Source organism: Diceros bicornis, chromosome 34 (assembly GCF_020826845.1).
Source record: "Diceros bicornis minor isolate mBicDic1 chromosome 34, mDicBic1.mat.cur, whole genome shotgun sequence".
Classification (NCBI taxonomy): domain Eukaryota; kingdom Metazoa; phylum Chordata; class Mammalia; order Perissodactyla; family Rhinocerotidae; genus Diceros; species Diceros bicornis.
Genome location: NC_080773.1, coordinates 30036814 through 30059290, shown reverse-complemented (window position 1 = coordinate 30059290; position 22477 = coordinate 30036814). Strand labels below are relative to the sequence as shown.

Below are 22477 nucleotides of genomic sequence, written 5' to 3'. Positions count from 1 at the left end.
ACTGTGCAGAGAAAGGCTTGTGGTTCCCTTCAGATCCCACTTCTGACACCAAAAAAATGTCAATAAAACAGTATCTGAAATACAAGAATTTAGTCAGGAAATCTTCATTGCTCATACAGTTTATAAACCAGTGAGATGCAGCCTCCAGAACAAATCAAATATATGCTTCAGGGAGGGTTTGGGAGGACAGAAGTCACAAAGGCAAAAGCCAAAGATGACAGGAATTATTTTCAAAGCCCATTGATTTATTGGTTCCCTATAGATACTGGTGTTCTAAAATCAGATATATCGGTCTTCTGGTCATCCTGTAGGAAGGAACACTTAGTTTCAGGTACACATTGTGGTTTTTCTAAGAACACAGTATATGAATGCACCTCGGTCCTGGCATGGCTGCCTGACTCTGCTTGGTTTAGGTCCCAGATAGACATCTAGTGTTCATTTTGTCTTTCTCTTTTAGGGGTCCTCTATCTTTTGTTTTCATTCCATAGCATTAAGTTTTAAAAAAAAGTACATACCTTAATTCAAAGTGCTCAGCCCCATGAAGAGTGATTCCCTAGACTGAGTGTGGTCCCATAGATGTGAAGTCATGAAATTGTTCTGGGAACATGCCCGGGTATGCAGGGTAGAGAATACCCGCATTTCAGGGTGAGGATTCCACTCTCTTGACCCCTCTTTCTGGGAAGTCTCCACTCTTTCTGAGGCCCTACCACACTGGGGGAGATATGAAGGAAGCACCGGATTAGAAAAGGAGCCCAAAAATATAAAGAGTGGCACATGTGGTTACAGTATATAGAATATGTTTTATAACCGCATGGAGAGGCCTATTGGCAATTCCTCAGCAATAGTGAAAGTGTGTACTTATGATGGTGAAGAAATTCCATGTCTCAGACCCATGTGCATAATCCACATGTGCACAGATCAACATGATTAAGGATCCATTTGTCATAATGTGTTTGATAGCAGGAGACAGACAAGCATATTCAAATCTGAAATGCATAAACAGGAAGCATTTTGATAAAGGTTCATTGGTAATGAATATGAAATATGATAAAAACAATTCAGAGAACTTGGTATGAAAATATGTCTTTCACAGGTCACTGAGGAGGAAAGAAAAATTATTGCTTAAGTCCACTAATATTATTGGATATCAAGTTTATGGAAATATTGAACCAAGAATTGAATGTGAACAGTGTGTGTGTGTTTTTTATGCAATTTCAGATACACTCTAAAATTGCATAGGAAAAATGATACAACACAAAGAGCTAAAACTGGGCTTGGCATAATTAATGGTTTCCTTTACTTTGTCCTAGAGATATTTATAATTTAATTTATTTTTATATGTATTTGTTTTTTATTTCTGATATAACAAATTGCCACACATTTAGCAGTTAAAACAACACCCATTTATATTCTCAGAATTCACAATTCAGAAGTTTGGCAGGATTAGCTGAGTACTCTGCTTAGGATCTCACAAATTGAAAATCCAGATGGCAGCCAGCATGGGTTCTTCTCCCCAACATTAGATCCTTCAGTTATTGACAGGGGTCATTTTCTTCTCAAGTTTCCATATGCCCCTCATGCTTATTTTCAAAGACAGCAACCTCATGAGAAGAAATCTTCAGGCTTCTACTCTCTAACCTCCTCCTCAGCTTAAGACCGCCTGGTGTTACATTGGTCCTACTCAGATAAGCCAAGACATTATCCCTATTTTTAGGTTACTTTTTACTGACACACGTAAACTGAATTACACCTACAAAGGCCCTTTTACAATGCAACATAACACTAACCTCAGAGTAATAACAGTGGGTGGAGATACACCTGTGACAATATAAAACCAGTGATATTTTTCAACAAAACATTTTTAGTTTTTTTTGTGAGGAAGATTAGCCCTGAGCTAACATCCGTTGCCAATCCTCCTCTTTTTGCTGAGGAAGATTGGCCCTGGGCTAACATCTGTGCCCCTCTTCCTCTATTTAATATGGGATGCCACCACAACGTGGCTTGACAAGCAGTGCATCACTGCGTGCCTGGGATCTGAACCTTGAACCCCAGCCTGCCAAAGCGGGGTGTGCACTTAACTGCTACACCACTGGGCTGGCCCCGTCAATGAAAACATTTTTTAATAAATTTCAATGTATCTAAAAAAATATTACTTTAACTCTTGAGGTGGTTTCTCAATAGGGAAAAATTAGGGGAAAAGAGTATGTGGAAATTTAAACTCTGCCTTACTCTGTTTCATATTTTAATAAAGAGTATATTGTTTTTTAGCAATATTGGAGCAAAAAATGATATTTCATTATTAAATTTGAAGTACTAAAGGTCTTCAAGACATAGATAGATCCACAAGGGACATTCGGGCTGCTCTTTCCATCACTGAGCACCAGGTACTATTTAAAATCTCTCCTGTTGGACCAGGCACAGTCACACCCTTTGCCTGGTGTCCCAAAACAGGAGCAAAATGGCTGTGGCATGTTGTCCATCCCTAATCCTATGTGCAGTCCTCTACCATAACTTCTATCTTCCTGTCTACCCTCCACCTCTGCTTAGGGCCTCTAACCCCATGCCCACTTGTTATACTCATTCAGTGTCATGTTCTTTAACCTCTCTGAGACATGAGGGCTCATGTGCCTTTTACCCACTCCTGCTCCTGAACCCCCTTTCTCTCATTATCTTTCCATCCCCGTTAACCGCTTAACTCCCATGACCCCCAATGATGTATTCACTCAGCACATAATGTCTCTCTACACTTAAATTCCTTGTGCTCATTGCCCCTTATCTACTTAAACCCCATGTTTTCACCATGTGGAGACTAACATTCTTGTGTCTTTGAACCCTCCTTCCTCTCTATCCCTCTAGTTCTCTATCTCCCCACGCCCCACACTCTCTGCACCATATCTATCCCCTCAGCCTGTGTCCTCATTGTCCCTCACTCTGACACATATATTCTCTCTCTCACTCTCAATGTCACACACACAGTCACATCCCCCAAACTCCGATGTTACCACTGTGAGCCTTGATCTGAAGTGACAATTATCACATCATCTTTTAAATATTGCGTTTTTTAGATAACATTTTCATGGGTTATGGCAGGGATGGAAGGATGTGAAATAGGTGAAATGTGCCCCCCTTTTCGTTTTTTTTTAATTTATTATTATTATTTTTTTTATTGTGGTAACATTGGTTTATAACAGTGTATAAATTTCAGGTGTACATCATTATACTTCTATTTCTGCATGAGTTACATCATGTTCTCATGTTCACCACCCAAATACCAATTACTATCCATCACCACACACATGTGCCTAATTATCCCTTTCACCCTCCTCCCTCCCCCCTTCCCCTCTGGTAATCACCAATCCAATCTCTGTCTCTATGTGTTTGTTTGTTGTTGTTATTACCTACTACTTAATGAGTGAGATCATACTGTATTTGACCTTCTCCCTCTGACTTATTTCACTTTGCATAATACCCTCAATGTCCATCCATGTTGTCACAAATGGCTGGATTTCATCGTTTCTTATGGCTGAGTAGTATTCCATTGTGTATATATACCACATCTTCTTTATCCATTCGTTCCTTGATGTGTGCCACCCTTTTCAAGTATCTAGAGGTCTGCAGATACTACAATTCTTCAACATGTGAACTCTTTGTTAAGATTTATTGGGGTTCCTAGCCAGAGCAATCAGGCAAGAGAAAGAAATAAAAGGGATCCAAATTGGAAAGGAAGAAGTGAAACTGTCACTATTTGCAGATGCCATGATTTTATATATAGAAAACCCTAAATAATCCACCAGAAAACTTTTAGAAGTAATAAACGAATATGGTAAAGTTGCAGGATACAAAATCAACATACAAATATCAGTTGCATTTTTATACACTAAAAACGAAGTAGCAGAAAGAGAAATTAAGAATACCATCCCATTTACAATTGCAACAAAAAGAATAAAATATCTAGGAATAAACTTAACCAAAGAGGTGAAAGAGCTGTACACTGAAAAATATAAAACATTGCTGAAAGAAATTGAAGAAGACACAAAGAAATGGAAAGATATTCCGTGCTCTTGGATTGGAAGAATTAACGTAGTTAAGATGTGCATACTTCCTAAAGCAATCTATAGATTCAATACAATCCTTATCAAAGTTCCAACAACATTTTTCACAGAAATAGAACAAAGAATCCTAAAATTTATGTGGAACAACAAAAGACTCCGAATAGCTAAAGGAATCCTGAGAAAAAAGAACAAAGCTGGGAGGTATCACACTCCATGATTTCAAAATATACTACAAAGCTATGGTAACCAAAACAGCATGGTACTGGCACAAAAACAGACACACAGACCAATGGAATAGAATTGAAAACCCAGAAATAAACCCACATATCTATGGACAGCTAATCTTTGACTGAGGAGCCAAGAACATACAATGGAGAAAAGAAAGTCTCTTCAACAAATGATGTTGGGAAAACTGGATAGCCACATGCAAAAAAATGAAAGTAGACCCTTACCTTATACCATACACAAAAATTAACTCCAAATGGATTAGAGACTTGAATGTAAGACTTGAAACTATGAAACTTCTAGAAGAAAACATAGGCAGTACGCTCTTCGACATCGGTCTTAGCAACATATTTTCAAGCACCATGTCTGACCGGGCAAGAGAAAAAATAGAAAAAATAAACAAATGGGACTACATCAAACTAAAAAGCTTCTGCACAGCAAAGGAGACCATCAACAAAACAAAAAGACAACCTAACAATTGGGAGAAGATATTTGCAAACCATATATCTCATTTAAGGGCTTAATCTCCAAAATATATAAAGAACTCATGCATGTCAACAACAAAAAACTACCAACCCAATTAAAAAATGGGCAAAAGACCTGAACAGACATTTCTCCAAAGAAGATATACAGATGGCCAACAGACACACGACAAGATGTTCAAAATCATTAACTATCAGGGAAATGCAAATCAAAACTACAATGAGATATCACCTCACGCCCGTCAGAATGGCTATAATTAACAAGACAGGAAACAACATATGTTGGAGAGGATGTGGAGAGAAGGGAACTCTCATAAACTGCTGGTGGGAGTGCAAACTGGTGCAACCACTATGGAAAACAGTATGGAAATTCCTCAAAAAATCAAGGATAGAACTATCATAGGATCCAGCTATTCCATTGTTGGGTATTTATCCAAAGAACTTGAAAACACCAATGTGTAAAGATACATGCACTCCTGTGCTCATTGCAGCGTTATTCACAATAGCCAAGACTTGGAAGCAACCTAAGTGCCCATCAAGGGACAAATGGATAAAGAAGCTGTGGTGTATATACACAATGGAATACTACTCAGCCATAAGAAACGATGAAATCCAGCCATTTGTGACAACATGGATGGACATTGAGGGTATTATGCAAAGTGAAATAAGTCAGAGGGAGAAGGTCAAATACCGTATGATTTCCTTCATTAATCAGTAGATAATAACAACAATAAACAAACACATAGAGACAGAGATTGGATTGGTGGTTACCAGAGGGGAAGGGGGGAGGGAGGAGGGCGAAAAGGATAATTCGGCACATGTGTGTGGTGATGGGTTGTAATTAGTATTTGAGCGGTGAACATGATGTAATCTATGCAGAAATAGAAGTACAATGATGTACACCTGAAATTTATACAATGTTATAAACCAATGTTACTGCAATAAACAAAAAAATTAAAAAAGAAAGATTTATTGGGGCTTATTGGGACAGTGTGTTTTTATGAGTATCATAGTGTGTATGAGTGAGGATATTGTGAGCTTGTACAGAATGTATATGTGAGTCTGAAAGTGTTCAAGAATATGAGTATATGTGACTGTATATTTGTGTGTTGGTATGCATGTGTATTTGCATCTGTGTGTGCAAATTTAAAGTTGTAAATCTCTGTGTGTGTGTGTATAGGAGGGATTTTTCACAATTATGGCTTTAATTTATTACTTGAAAATTGGGGCGAACTGGATAGTGGACCAGAGTCAAACGTTGGAATAGTTTTGTGGAGAAACCCCAAGATTAATTAAAATAGGTGTGAAGGTTTCTGGTAGCGTTTGACACTTTTTTTACATTGAAGTATAATTGACATACAACGTTAGTTTCATGTGTACAAGATAATGATTCGATATTTTTATATACTGTGAAAACATCACCACAATAAGTGTAGTTAACATCTGTCGCCATACATCCTTACAGAATTTTTTTCTTGTGAATTGAGGAAGCAACAACTTATCTGACATTTAAAGGGATTGTAGAATCAGCTCAATTAACCACCTAATCTCAGTGATTCTATTTGTAAGAGACACCTATGGATTTCTACCTTTCCACAAATACTGTTCCCTTTAGACTTCCTATTCCTACTGGGGGAAGGAAGAGAGGTCAATATGCATAAAGTGCATTTTACTAGAAACTTCCATGTCACCTAGGCTACCAAATTAATTGGCATTGATTTGTATGAAAAAGTCTGATGTTTTCTAAAGTAAATTATTTTCATGTTCTTCCTTTTATTTTTATTGCTTTGAAAATCCTTCTAAGTACTTTGGTTTAATTTCTCAACCCATAATTTAAATGACAGAACAGATCAGTGGTGTGAAAATTAGTTAAGAACTCACTTAAGGTTAGAAAAACATCTCAAGGCAGCAGAAAATCCAGTGAGACACATAAGCTTTGCTACCAGTCCCTCAGGTGTCAGACCTCAGTATTTCCTGCTGCCTCTATATGAGTCCCTGTCTGCCTCCAGGGATTAAGGAAAAGAAAGAGTTTTTCCCCAAAGCTGGAATACTCCCTTTGAAGATGATAACTACCAACTTTTAACTGTTTTTTGGTAGTTAGCAAGTGGGAAAAAGTTTTTTCACAATATTCGCAGTCCCCCAAGCCTGTCCTCTGATTGCAGCTACAGGTGAAAAGATAATTCAAGTTCTGAGGGGAGGTGAAGTCACAGAAAAACAAACCCATATGTAGTGGTCTGGCTGCCCCCTCCCTCTTACACAAGCACTGTTTGTTGTGATCATGACCCTGAGGCCATCTTCCTGGCAGCCAGAAGGAAACAGATGAGAATTTTCAATATCAGTCTGAGAGTCTACAAGCAAGGAGGGATGTCAGAGTCTTGGTAAGTGATAATATCAGAAGAAGGGAATCATTTGGATTTGAACCTGGCCCAATGCCAAAGCCACACAGGAAGGAGGAATGATTCTAAGACATGAGCTGAGCTAGTAAAGAGTAGTGGGGGTCCTACACCACACACAAATACCTGAGACCTCTAAATGTAATTTCATGTAATCCTCACTGACAGTGAGTGTTGATGTTTAATCCAAATGATAAGGAAACCTGATCATCTAATGTGAGATATGACTGTATTGTGGACATATATCTGTAGTCAGGTAACTTAAAGGAATCATAGAATAAATTTTCTGGGGTACTAGATGTGTGCCAGTAGCACCTCCATGATTAATAAAAGCTAGAATAAATCTATAGGAATCATCTAATGCCTTGAAAAAATAGTGTATATGAATTACAATTGCTGGAATGGAAATATTTTCTCTAGCTCTGGGTGTATGAAGTCCATAATGGAGACAGTAATTGTTTCCTACTGAAAACATTCATGGTTGGCTGATTCTGGTGAGACCATTTTCCATCTTCAAATTAGGGAAGGAGCATTTAAAGAAATAGTAGTGTTACAAATGGGTTTCCGATAACAGGTATGAGGCGCAATAGTATCTTGCGATCTATTCTCTGGCTTAAAAATATTCTCATATCAGTTCCAAGCTCTGCAGTTTCAATTTAGAAAATAAAATGATTTCAGATCTTAAAAATTTTATTTTTCATACATCTTATATTTTAATGTTTCACAAATTCTGACTTACTGTTACTATTTAAGTCATGTTAATTAAAAGATTCGTTTATGATTTGAAATTAGTAATATTCATTTTCTATGCTACACTCCTTTGTCATATATTGGTGTTTCCAGTCTCATAGTTTAGGGCACAAAATAGTGTTCAGTGATTCCTGTGTAAGATGTCATTCTATTACTGTCATAAAAGAAAATGACTGTTTCTATGGCTAATCCAGTATAAAGCCTAGAGTGTATGTTTTCAATACAATTTTTCATGGAGCAGACCCCTATAGAATTATACTAAAATCAGTACATCTATATTTTATACAAGCCAGCTATGGCGATCTAGTTGTTAAGATTCAACACTTGCACCACCACAGCCAGAGTTCATGTTCTGGACAAGGAATCACACCACCCATCTGTTGGTTGTCATACTGTGGTGGCTATGTGTTGCTGTGATGCTAAAGCTATGTCACTGCTATTTCAAATACCAGCAGGGTCACCTATGGCGGACAGGTTTCAGCAAAAGACTTGGTGATGAAAGTCTATGAATAGCAGCAAAGCATTGTCTGATACAGCACAGAAAGAGGAGAGGACGGAGGCAAAAAGACCAGGAAGAGTTCCGCTCTGCTGTACACGGGATGATTAGGAATTAGAATTGACTTGACAGCACTAACAACGACAATATTTTATTAAGAAATCCAAACTTTGATTCATAATTGGTGTTGGCCTACACAATAAACATTTAAAAATAAATGGAAACTTGTTGCAACAATATAACAAAAAGTACAACCGAATCTAAAATAAAATGTCAAGGTATGAAAACATCCAAATATACATCTGTATTTTATCTGAGAATATAATTAACTACCTTAGCTTTGTGAAAATAGCGTTGTGTTTAAATGCGCTGCCATTTTACCCGTCTAGAAAGGTTCTACTAGGCCGGCCCTGTGGCTTAGCGGTTAAGCGTGCACGCTCCGGTGCTGGCAGCCCCGGTTGGGATCCCGGGCTCGCACCTACGCACCGCTTCTCCGGCCATGCTGAGGCCGCGTCCCACGTACAGCAACTAGAAGGATGTGCAGCTATGACATACAACTATCTACTGGGGGCTTTGGGGTGAAAATAAATAAATAAATAAAATCTTTAATCCTCACAACTCTCCAGGAACGTAGCCCCCCATTTAAAAAAAAAAAGAAAGGTTCTACTATTCACCTGTCCCATAATAAGGGTTTAAATTTGGATAAATCATTAACTTTTTTCTGCCTCATTGCTAATTATCTTTTCAATGAAGATACTACTTCTGACTCTCTCAAGAATTTATGAGGAATACAAGGTAACTGCATACATGGCTTTTAGCTAGTGATCCATAGTCTGTGAAAGATCTTTCAGTGTTAGGCATTCAACTCTCAGACACCTGTTCAAAAGGAAAAAGTATAAATAATTATTTTTCAGTGAGAACTAATGTAAGTGAAGAATATTGAAATTTCAGCTGACATGATATGTAGAGCTCTTGCCTCATTTTCCTGTGCAGGAATATTTGGCCCAGAAGATGAATATCACTCCCTGGGATTTGACAGAATGGCCACCAGGGATTTGGCGATAAGAATGATGTTTTTATTACAGACCGTAGTTGGAATTCTGGGGAATTTCTCTCTTGTTTACCATTTTCTCTTCCTTTACTTCCCACGATGCAAGTTTAGGTCCACAGATTTGATTCTCAAGCACCTGACTGTAGCCAACCGCTACAGTGATTCTTCCCAAAGAACTCCCAGAAAGAAGAGCAGTTTTTGGGTTGAAGCTTTTCTTCAATGATTTTGTGATGCAAACTTGTTTTCTATGTTCACAAAGTGGGAAGGGACGTGTCCATTGGAAATACCTGTCTCTTGTGTGTCTTCCAGGTGATCATGATCAGTCCCAGGAACTCCAGGTGGGCAGAGCTTAAAGTAAAAGCTTCCAAGTACATAGGCACCTCCAACATCCTCTGCTGGATCCTGAACTTGATGCTAAATACTCTGGTTCCTTTTCATATGACTGATAAATGGAACAACACAAGTATCACAAAGAAAATAGAGTATGGCTACTGATATGTAGTATTTTATGGCAAAATCACAGAGTTAATCTATGTTCCATTTGTATTATTCTATGATTGTTTCTGTTTGATGCTGATGGTCTGAGCCAGTGGCTCCATGGTTGTCATTCTGCTCAGGCACAAGCAGAGGGTCCGATACATTCATCGGAACAGTCTCTCCTCAAGATCCTCCCCTGAGACAAGAGCCACCAAAGCATCCTTGTCTTGGTGAGTACCTTTGTATCTTTGTGGACTCTATCCTCTATCTTCCACATTTGTTTGGCAGTATTTAACAATCCCAGTTTGTGGCTGAGGAATACTTCTACACTATTCGCTGCATGTTTCCCAACTGTCAGCACTTACATTCTCATGAGCTATGACTCCCGAGTATCTAGGTTCTGTTTTGCCTAGAATGAAATACAAAATCCTCCAAGCTTATTATAATTATGTAAATTATATGCCTATTCACAATGGTTAGTTGTTTATTCATTAATCCTTTTCCGTGTATAAGAACACTTATGAAATATTCACATTACAAGAGAGTTGTAAACAAGTTAGACTGAGCTTCTGTTCCTAAATAAATAACAACACCAATAGCAATTATAAATGAAATGTGATATATTTATCATGTTACTATGTATGTAATTGAAACTTTATTCATGTTTCCAGTGTAGGGTTTCAGAGTCTATACAGTGCTAAAGTGGTGGTTCCAGAAACAATCTGGAGATTATGGTGAAGCTATTAAGAATATAACTTTCAACCTGATATAATAAATTTTCAAGATATTTACTACTTATAGGATTGTAGGAAAAGTTCCATAAAAACATAAAAACCAATGAGATTGTCATTCAAGAAACTGGAGGAAGGAAAATTCTCCTACAGCACAATCAAGTACATGGAATTAAGCTGGAGTGCAAATTCAATTTCAGAGTTTAGATGCATCGAGGGCCTACTATGAGTTTTATACATTCCATCCTTAGAGAGACCTTCTCATTTGAGGTATTACAAAGAAGGATAGTATATTTGAAACATTTTCATGTAGAATTGGTCATATTGAACTGAATCAGAAAAATGAGAGCAGAAAAACACGTTTTGGCTGATTTTTAAAAGACGTCAAGTAAGTGATACCTATGAAAATGCATTCTGTCTGGGGGAAAAAAACCATGGATATTTAGGTCTATACAAGGTAGATTTTTCTATTATGTAAAGATGCCAATTGTTCACATTGGCAGAAACAGGTTCCAAGGTGCACTCCCATGTCTTTAACGTGAGGAAATAAGGCCATGGTGGAGTCTTCCATTAATCATGAAGCAGTGGTGGAATAGCCACTTGGAGGGGTAAGTCAAAAATCTATATTATACATGTGTGATTTTTGGCCTGTGGATATTCAAAGGAATAAAATGGGTATTTCTTTAATTGTAGAAATGATTTTTATATATTTTCTCCATATTTACATTATAAAGCAAATACAAAGAAGTAAGGTTTCAAATGTTTAAAAAACAGAGAATTATTTTGACCTAATGGATATATACTGAATGTTCTGCTGGAAAAAAACATATTTTAAGATCATGTTTATTGTTGTTATTATCTACTACTTAATGAAGGAAATCATACCGTATTTGACCTTCTCCCTCTGACTTATTTCACTTTGCATTATACCCTCAATGTCCATCCATGTTGTCACAAATGCCTGGATTTCATCGTTTCTTATGGCTGAGTAGTATTCCACTGTGTATATATACCACAGCTTCTTTATCCATTCGTCCCTTGATGGGCACTTAGGATGCTTCCAAGTCTTGGCTATTGTGAATAACACTGCAATGAACACAGGGGTGCGTGTACCTTTACAAATTGGTGTTTTCAAGTTCTTTGGATAAATACCCAACAGTGGAATAGCTGGATCATATGGTAGTTCTATCCTTGATTTTTTGAGGAATCTCCATACTGTTTTCCATAGTGGCTGCACCAGTTTGCACTCCCACCACACAAACACATAGGGACAGAGATTGGATTGGTGGTTACCAGAGGGGAAAGGGGGAGGGAGGAGGGTGAAAGGGATAATTCGGTACATGTGTGTGGTGATGGGTTGTAATTAGTATTTTGGTGGTGAACATGATGTAATCTATGCAGAAATAGAAGTACAATGATGTACACCTGAAATTTTTACAATGTCATAAACCAATGTTACTGCAATAAACCAAAAATTAAAAAAAAAAAGATCATGTGATTCACTTAGAAATATTTACATATGTATTAGACATCAAACAATACACCTCTGTGGGTATGTACATATACCTATACATATACATATATTTGTGTGTGTTTGTGTGTATATATACACATATATGTTGGTGTATCTGTGTGTTTATATATGCATATATATAAATATAGAATCAGTCAAATTATTTTTAGATTTCATCATCAATAACTTTGGAAAATTATAAATTAAGAAATTAAAAAATAATTCTAATTACCACAATTGCAAGCTGTTTTGACCTTTAGTCTCATTTATCTGAATTATATAAGTGTATACATCCACCTGCCACTGCAAGTTGTTCAGTTGGTTACATTTACATGGAATATATTTTGATTTTTTATGTATAAATCTTTATATTTTAGGTGTATCTCTTAGAAAATTATCCAACTGAATATATTAAAAAATATTTGACTTTGTTAGGTGAAGTCTTTAAGGTGCATGTAAAAATGGATATATTTGGGAATAGATCCTTCAACTTTTTGGATGGTCTTTATTGCATCTGCTCTATTTTCCCATTCTTTCCCATTTAACTTCCTCTGTATCAATAAATTAAAATAACTCTATATTTTGCCTCTTTTCTTTAGAGATTGGATAATCAATTGGTTGAAATTACATGAAATCTATTTTTCTTGTTTATAAATTTAATCCTAATATTTTAGCTATGTTGCTTGAAAAAATAATCAATTGAATATAGTAAAACATGTTTAAGTTTAACAAGTATGATTAGTGTAGTTATTTTTAATACAATAACATTTATATTGGTGATTGGATTTGCCAACTTACTGTCTGGTCTTCTTTACACCTGTTGTATGTTCCCAGTTTTACTATCTAAAATTTCCGTATTAATTTTTTAGCTATTTCTACGTTTTACCTCATTGCCTTGGAATTTGTTCAATCAACACTTTTTCATTTTTAACTGGGATACTACAGCATGCTTTGAGAAACTAATCAGAATGTAGTTATATAATATATTTAACCTCATCCTAGACAGTGTGATGGCAATCGAACAATAATCCACAATTCTTTTATTGGTGATCTATATTGAAAAATTTAATGTCACATGCATGACATAATGCATAGCTCAATGAAATTTCACAAACTGAACATACCTCTGTACTCAACACTTAGATTACAAAAAAAAAAAAGATAAAATATGGCAGCATTCACCAGAAACCACATTTTTCCACCTACTAGTCAGTACTTCCACTGAGCAACCAATATTCTGACATCTAAGAACATAGTAATCTTTCAGCCTGCTTTTAATTGTATGCAGATGAAGCAATACAGCATTGACTTATTTGTTGTTATCTTTATTCCTTATGTTGTTTATGCATTTATCATAATTGGATATCAAATAATTAATTTCATCATTCCTCTGCTTGTGTTGACTTGAGTGGTTTTTAGTTTGGAGCTCTTAGATCTAGTACTTAATATTACCATAATCTAACTTGTCATTTCTTCTATTCTAGTTAATGTTTTTTGTTCAGGGTCAGAAATATTTCCCATAGTAAGAAGGTGGAGATTATCCCTTTTGATTCCTTCTATAAATTACATTATTCATCTTTAAAATTAAGATCAGAAATCCACTCAGAAACACTTTGTTGTGATGTGAATAGCAAATGATATTGTTTTCCCATAAAGCTAATGAAATTCAATTGGTTTAGAAATGTTATCTTCTGATCCTGGAGGAGTCAAGATGGCGGCGTAAGCAGACTCGGAACTCACCTCCTCCCGTGGACACAGCCAATTTACAACTACTCGTGGAAAAATTACCCCTGAGACAAAACTGAAAACTGGATAAGAGGAACTCCTGCAACAACGGAAAATCCTAACTGGGGTGGAAGAGGCAGAGACTCCCTTCCGGAGAGGAAAAACGCCGCCTTCACAAGCCGCCAGCTTCACGGCCGCCAGGAGCAGCTCACAGGTACGCAGCCTCCCTGGAGGTGCAGGGCCTTGAGCCGGGGAGCCCCCCGGCTGGTGGTTACCAGAGGAGAAGGGGGGAGGGAGGAGGGTGAAAGGGATAATTCGGTACATGTGTGTGGTGATGGGTTGTAATTAGTATTTTGGTGGTGAACATGATGTAGTCCATGCAGAAATAGAAGTACAATGTTGTACACCTGAAATTTTTACAATGTTATAAACCAATGTTACTGCAATAAACAAAAAATTAAAAAAAAAATAAAAAAAATAAAAAATAACTTTCAATGACCAAAAAAAAAAAAAAAAAAAATTTAGATTAGCAGGAGAAAATATTTGTGAAGCTAGTTTCTTGGACTCAGCCTCTTGGGCAATTTGGTAGAGTACTCTTTGGTTGTTATTGACCCATCTCCTCCCAGAGATGGCCACTGTTTTTGTCTGTGTCTCTTATCATAAAGAGAAAAAAACAGGTCAAGATGGAAGCATAGGCCTCATAAGCCTGTTGCCTGGGCTGGCCCTGCACTCTAATGACAAACTTTGCTATGGGTTAATATGCACATGAGGTAAAAGCTGTTGCTAAGGGAAATCTTGAAAGCCAAACCCACAAAATGTTGGGCACAGGTTGAGCATTTAAGAGCCATTAGTGTGCTCACCATCTTAAGAAGACTCCTGTGATAGGATGAGTTGGTCATGAAATGTGGTAGATAGACATTAGGTCAACCTACCAATCTCAAGAAAATTTCCATACAATGAGATACTCTGTAAAACAATATACAATTCCCAACCCCACAACACATCCCTCTTAGGCATTAGTTTGCCTCCAAGAGACCTGAGGCTTACCTAAATGTGTTATATGCATACAAGAAAGAAAACTTAAATGTTCTCTCCACAAATATTAGTAAAAAGATTTAGAAAGTGAACTTAATTCTTTACAATTGCTGGAACAAAATTTGGATACAACTATTCTGTTACCAAGTAGTGTGATTTGCATAGTTCCTTATTCATAGCAAAAATTTAATGGAAAGTATAAGGTTTCTGTTTTTGTCTGCCTGTGTGTTCATGTATGTCTATATATATGTTGTATATGTGAGATTGTTTTTACTTCTGGATGGTATGGTCAAGATTAAGATCTCTATTTAGTGGGTTTAAAGTAAGTGCTTATATAAATTATTACTAAATGTAATAGGAATTAACCCAAACATTTTTCAAGTTACCATGATATAAAATAATCTTTGGTAAATAAAAGCTTATTTAAGTTTGTTGGTTTGATTGAAATAGTTACTTCCTCAGACTTACCAACACTGGATATGATACAGACATGCAGCCTGGGTTTACTAGTCAAATAAGCTCATGTAATTTGTGTTATTAATTTATCAGCAAAAATAATAATTTAGAGTGATAGCTAATTTTTTCTTATGTCTCATGAAATGAAGAACTTAGGCTTTCCCTTTGGGCTGATCTCTAGGCTCAAAGAAAGCCTAGGTAATTGGTTAAAATTAGTTTGAAAAGTGCCAGTCTGCAATTATCGGGAAAGGGGGTTTTAGCACTTATATTGAGGTGAGAAAGGTAGTCATTTAGGCTTGTAGGACAAGCTGAATTTACTTTTAATCAGTAGGAACATTCAGAGAAAAAGATTTATTGGCTATAATGGGCTGATTAGAAGGAGCATGCTTCAAGGAGGAAAAGAAAGAAATAATCATGGAAAGATGATGAGGCTTTACTGAAGTGCATCAGGCAGACTTAAGATTTCACAAAGCTGGATATTACCAGGAGTCAGTGTTGGAAAATGGCTCTTGTTATAACCTACAAGGTTCTAATGACTATTTTAATACAGAGGTGGTAGCAGTGATGGAGCCCTGACCCTTTATTCTGCTAGCAGAGGCACAGGGGGTGCACTACTGGAAATCCTATGAACTCCAAATTTATGCAAGTTCTCAGAGGTAATTGTTACTTACATCAATGCATTCTGTCTGCCTTGCCCTAAGAATGGATCAAAACAAGACATGTCTTTCAGTGTAGTGAACAGAAATAGGGATCATTCTGAATCAAGTCGTGTTCTCTCCATAGGAAGGAGATGATCCCTGCTACATATCAACATACAATGGGAATTGGTCTCAGTACAGTCATGTGAACTAAGGCAAAGTGACTGGCTTTGTCTCCAACTAACTTGGAACCTGTAAATGACTGAATTCTGGTCAAATGTGACAAGGCCAGTCCATAATAATATCTGATATATAGACAAAGGCCGATTGTGTTGGAGATATGCAAGAAATACTTCTGTTATTCCTACTGACTTGATCTTTAATGATTCTGAACTGGACCATAACATTACCACAATCTGGTGTAACTCTATCCTTGATAGTAAAATTCAATTTCCTTATGTATATTTTATAATACTGATGTGGATGACCAAATGTATTGATCAAAGACAGGGAAGTGAGTACTGGAAAGTGAACTTACATAAAATTATGGATTTTTTTATAGAAAAAATGATTAAATTTCAATTCAAAATTAATAATTATTAATTCCAAACAGTGTTTATTACTATAAAATCAGCAGGAAATATGTGTAGGGATCTGTGCTACCCTTTAAATGTTCTCGACTTGACTTGAGTTAAAGCGTTTGCTTATCTGCTGGTTAAAGGAAAAAAAACAAACAATAGAACAATAAAGTCATGCTACTGTAGATAGAAAGTTGTGTGAAGGTAGTTAATTCTGTTTCTCTATTGTTTTAATAAAGTCTTCACAGAGAAGAATATTAGAACTTTCTCTTGCATCACTGAGTGAGAATATTATTGAAATACAAAGGTTGAGAAGCAATAACACCTATTATCTTGTGAAGAGAAAAGGAAAAAATTTGAGCTGGAAGTTTTCAGAGAGATATTATAGGTTAAAATATTAATTAAGAGTCCACATTAAAATGAAACAAACAAAAGCACTTTAATGAAAACATTTTACATCATGGACTAAGTGATAAAAAATAATAATTTATTGCTAAATCAAATAATGGCAAAATACAGAATATAGTCTACAATGTGTCTGAAAATAAAAAATAAGGTAATTAAATCATACTCAAGTAGAAATTGGTAAAAACTAAGTTTAGGACAAGAAGATATATAGTAAGTACCTAACTTATCTTGATTCATTTGGTTTGATTTGATTCATATTTTTTCTTAAATTTGAAAATATAAAATGTAAAATCAGTAACCAATCAAAAGCCATGATTAAGAGCCTAGAGACTAGATTCAGACCTTTTGAAGTTATAATTCTATTTCACCTCTAACTCTGCCACTGTAGCAAATAATGTATCTGTCATTTTTCAAAAAATAAAGAAATGATAGAACCATCCTATTAAGATATTTGATCTCTGTGCTTTAATTTCAGAGTCAATAATTAATAATTATCTCTCTTCTTTGTATGGATATTGTTCTTTGCTACTGTCAGCCACTAGTGTGGAGTCAATAATGGGAATTTATATTTTCCTACAAAATGCCCATATTAATTGGCATAGAATTGTGCATGTGAGTCCAAATTAATTGACACTGAGTTGTACAAATGTGTTTGTAGGGGAGAAATAAATATTCTTCTACACTTCTAGGTTCTTCTGGATGAGCTAAGAAATAAAATGACATGAGCTGGAATAACAGGAGAAGTTCAAAGAAATTTAGTATCATGTATACATGGGAGAAACTCAGGAAAATTGAGTAACTCTTTTTTAAGTTTATATCAAGTTGTCCAGCTTTAGTTTGCAGAGTTTCAGGAAAAAGTGAGGTTTCAATTCTCAATGATTCCAATCAAAAGTGGGTGAGGGACTGGCACTCTTGCCTAGTGGTTAAGTTGGTTCTCTCCTCTTCAGCAGCCCAGGTTTTGTTCCCAGGCACGAACCTACACCACTCATCAGTAACCATGCTGTGGTGGTGACTCACATACAAAATGGAGAAAGTTTGACACTGATGTTAGCTCAGGGCAAATCTTCTTCAAGCAAAAAGAGGAACATGGGCAATAGATGTTAGCTTAGGGTGAATATTCCTTATAAGAAATAATTGGGTAAAAAATTGGAAACATTATTTTGGTGAGCTTTAGCCTAATATTTGAGGACAGTAGAAGAATTAAAGATCCAGTCCAGTTTATATGTGGAAAACAAAAACCATAAAGACAACTAACAGAACTAGAATCTAATATCTACAAATATGTATTATAGTTTCTACTGAACTTTTCCCTCTAAACTCACTCTCTTTTTTTACCAAAGATAGCCAAACTAAGATTAATTGGCTTGCAAAATACGTCTACTTTCAATAAGCTTAACGCAATTATTTACATAAGTACAGGAAGAACAGTGATTGATCATCTAAGCTCTTTTAAATCTGTTTTACTGAAACTTTTAATAAGAAATCTCAGATTGAACTTTTGAAACCTCCTGAAGCCATAAAAGCCAAGCCAAGAAGTTCTCATTATATTCTGCCTATACCTATAGATTTGGGTGAATTCCTCTCTTTTTGAGGTCCCGAAAATATCCTGAGGTTCTTGCACCTGCCAGGAAGTGACCTTCTTTACTCACTTGATAAGGTTACTGGGAAACTTGCAAGCAAGGTACTAAGCTGATATTTCCATGGGGCTGTATTTGTTCCATAAAGTCAACCTTTGTTCCTTTAAGCTGTCTTGCTGTATCCAAGTATGAATGTCTTTCTCAAATATGACATTTCAGTCAAAGCCTTGGTAATGTCATTTCCAATTGGATCATGTTGTATGGAAAAGAGATTCTTATTGAACACATGCAAATAACTAAATAGCCATGAAAATAAGAATATTCATTCACTAAGAGTTTTCAAAGTCTGGAGGGATCAGATAGGGAGAAAAAGATAAATGTTTCAATTGTGCTTATAAAGTGTAACTTACCAAATTGTTATAAGTCATAGTTAGTTTCAGAGAGAAGAGAACAAGGGTTCCTTAAATCTGGAAAAACAAAACACTAAAAAATCAGCAATATTTCAAAAAAGTCATAAAAATTATAATCATCCTCATCAGTTCATCCAGTTCCATATAATCAACTCTAAATCTTTTGTTAGCATTTTTATGAAGCCATCAGTTTCTCTGTTAGGGTTCTGTAATTTCTTACCCAGTTCAGTTTTATGATCTGAGAGTTTATCAGAAATCTGTATTCTAGAGAAAGTATCAGAGTTCTTTCAATGAATTTCTTTGAAGATGAAACTTATTTGCAAAAGCATTAGACTAAAATAACCATCTGTAAAATGACAAAAGCCTTAAAAATGACATTGTTAAAGATTTGGTTACAGTGCAGTTGACAAGGAAATTTGGTTATTTCTGTGACACACATTTTAAGATAGTAATTAGACTTATAATTGTACCATGACATATCAGAAACACATTTCATACAATTTCTGCAACATTTATATGAATAACATATGTATATAAGGATGTCCATAAGGGAAGTTTAGCATCACTAATTTTACAATGCTTTTCATGCAACTTAACATATCAAACAACTATAATTAGTTTAATATCACTCTTTATATAGGAAGAGAGAACAAAATCTTTGAGAAATCCCAGGGATCCACTGAAAATCCTCAAAGTTACTTTAAGGAAAAAAGAAAAAATTTAATTAGGATTTGAATTTTGAGGAATTTGTCAAAAATATCAAAAGGTTTTAAAACATTTGATCATATAGGATATACGATATATCATATATCCTATGAAAAAATGCTTAGTTATCTATTTAACCAAAATGACAATAGAAGATGTTAAAGGGAAACATAGATAACCTAACAGTTAGAGAGAAAAAGAAAAAATCTTTAACTCTCTTAATATAGAGACCGCAGCTACTTGGACTTAGGAAATTATTTTAACAAAACACAAAATTTCTTCCTTTTGGGTAGACTTAATCAAAGGTACAGAAAAGCCTTTCATAATCTTTTTATCAAGAGCAGACTAAAAGTTGCAGAAAACTATCCTTTCAAAAGAGAGAGAAAGCAAAATTCTAATTTTGTATCAGTTTACTTTTGATATTAAACTCATTTACTTAAATTCAGTTTTATCTTAACCAACATGATTATGCACAAAACTCTTTCTCAGTGTTCTTCTTCTACAAAACTACCATAACATTTTTGGTCTGTATATTTTTTTTTACATTCAGGTTTTGTCCCATGCTTTCCTTACTTCTTAGCCTCTTCTTGGGACAAAATTTACTTCCCTCTTTCTCATAACCAGTTTTACTTTAGGAAAACTTTATTTTCTTAACAAAAACAAACAAAATATCTCCATTACTTCTACCTTTTTTTTACTGAAAACATACACATTAGTTTTCCTGTATAGAGAGAGGTTTTGTGTATTAAATTTTAGTAATTTTAGTACAATATATTAATTGGACTTCAAAATTAATTGACCCTTCAAAAACTAAATTTTTAGTGAAAATTAAGAATTAAGCAATTATGAACTATCATTTACATTAGCATTCTTTGGATTGGCAGACAAATGCTTTTTATAATTTCTGGAAACAGAGGTTACTACACAGTATAATCTTTCAATAAAGCACAAGGTATGTTTACTAATAGACCTGGACATCTTTAGTTTTTCTGTAATAAGAAGAAAGGTGTAGGTAAACTTAGACTTATTTAACAATGAATGATTCACTATTTTATCCCATTTGATAATGAATTATTTTTTCCTGAGGGAGATTGGGCCTGAGCTAACATCTGTTGCTAATCTTCCTCTATTTTGTATGTGTGTTGCTGCCACAGAATGACTGATGAGGTGTGTAGGTCTGTGCCTGGGATCCAAATCTGTGAACTGGGGCCACTGACGTGGAGTATGCCAAACTTAACCACTAGACCACAGGACCAGCCCCTAGAACTCTTCACATTTTTTGACAGTTTGGATAAGGAGGATGATAAATATGAGAGAGATGATTTTTTGGAAGAGAAAAAGACAAGGACCCTTCATGGCTCTGTTAACAGATGTGAGAAAACCTCCTGAAAACAGTAGGAACTTCTCTTGCACAGGAAGAGGTAAAGTTGCAGTAAAGGCTCTCCACTGTCTTCCATGTTCATGAGGCTGGTATGTGAGTGGTAGGATTGAAACAAGCAGTCTCTATGTGCTTTGCTTGGTCTTCATTCACCTCCTGGTAAGAGGTGAGGCCAAGAATTCCCTAAAATTGACATAGAACTTTTGAGTGAAAGTATTATCAGTTCATGTGCCTGAGTTGCAAGCAGCCAATTGGGTACTAAAAACTAAAAACTTATATATCTTGTAGTGCCTTGGTTACTAGCAAGGATTCTCTATTTTCCTGTATAACTCCTGACCCCTCCCTCTGATTCAGCAGCTTTAAAGATAAAGCTGGATATGCTTTGGAATGCTGAGGAGAGAGAGAACTCAAACTTGTAGAGTTCTTTTGGATCCAGGAGCCCGAGTCACCATCCTCTGTGGTCCTGAGTAGAGGGTGTGCTAAGTATAAGAGTGAGTGAAAGTACTGACAACTGTGGAGACAAGTCAACCTAAATGGGGCAGAGAAGAAGAAGCTGCTGATCCTGTGTACTCTCAGATGCTCAGAGGTACAAGGGGAGGAAGGCAGCACAGACCCTAGAGTGAATAGTTAAAAGAGAAACCTCTTCATCTGCCTGTATTTCCCCCACCCTCATCAAACAGCATGAGTTGTTTTGTATTCGCTATGGTCGTGCCCTGGGGATAGCATAATCATGCTGCAGCCCCTGACTTAAACAAGAATTCACCTCCTTGGTTGACGGACATGTAGAAAAATAAAAGCACATAAACTAAATAAAACAAACTTGTCTTATCTGGGCATAATTCACAGTGAGGGCAAAAAGCTAACGTGACAATATGAGTAGGACACTTTGGGCTAATTCAAATCCTCTTATTGTTTATACATCAGAATCTACAGTCAGAACAGATGTGGGATATGCTCGTGCTTTCCCATCCCATAGAGGTGGAGGAGATTATCTCCAAGAGTTAAAGGGCAGGTAGAGAAGTGATAGGGAGACAAGCTTGGCTGTAGGTTGCCACCTGTGTATGCATCAGATGGTATCCTGAATTCCTTTATCTCTGATGTCATATTTTTCACGATAGTGATATAGTTGTGTTTGTTGTCAAGTCAGAAGCTTCACTCCAAAGAGCCCTGACAGGGATGATATTGTCCTGCCAGTGACTGTGGCAAAGAAAACCTGATGAAACTTTGAGCTCTGTTTTCATGTTAAGGTTTATTGGAAGTAAGTGGTGAGATTTATACAGTCCCATTCATCCAGAAGTCAGAAAATATTGTGGATGATGACTTTGTGACTTGGAGTGTCTGGGAAAGGGAAGGCCCTTCCACTTAAAGATTTCCCTTGGAATTTTGGCTTCCTGGCC

At 36.0% G+C, this 22477-nt stretch overlaps 1 pseudogene; it reads left to right on the top strand.

The window, feature by feature from the left end:
- Window positions 1-9415: 9415 nt before the first annotated feature.
- Window positions 9416-10339, top strand: LOC131397690 (vomeronasal type-1 receptor 2-like; annotated as a pseudogene).
- Window positions 10340-22477: the final 12138 nt, after the last annotated feature.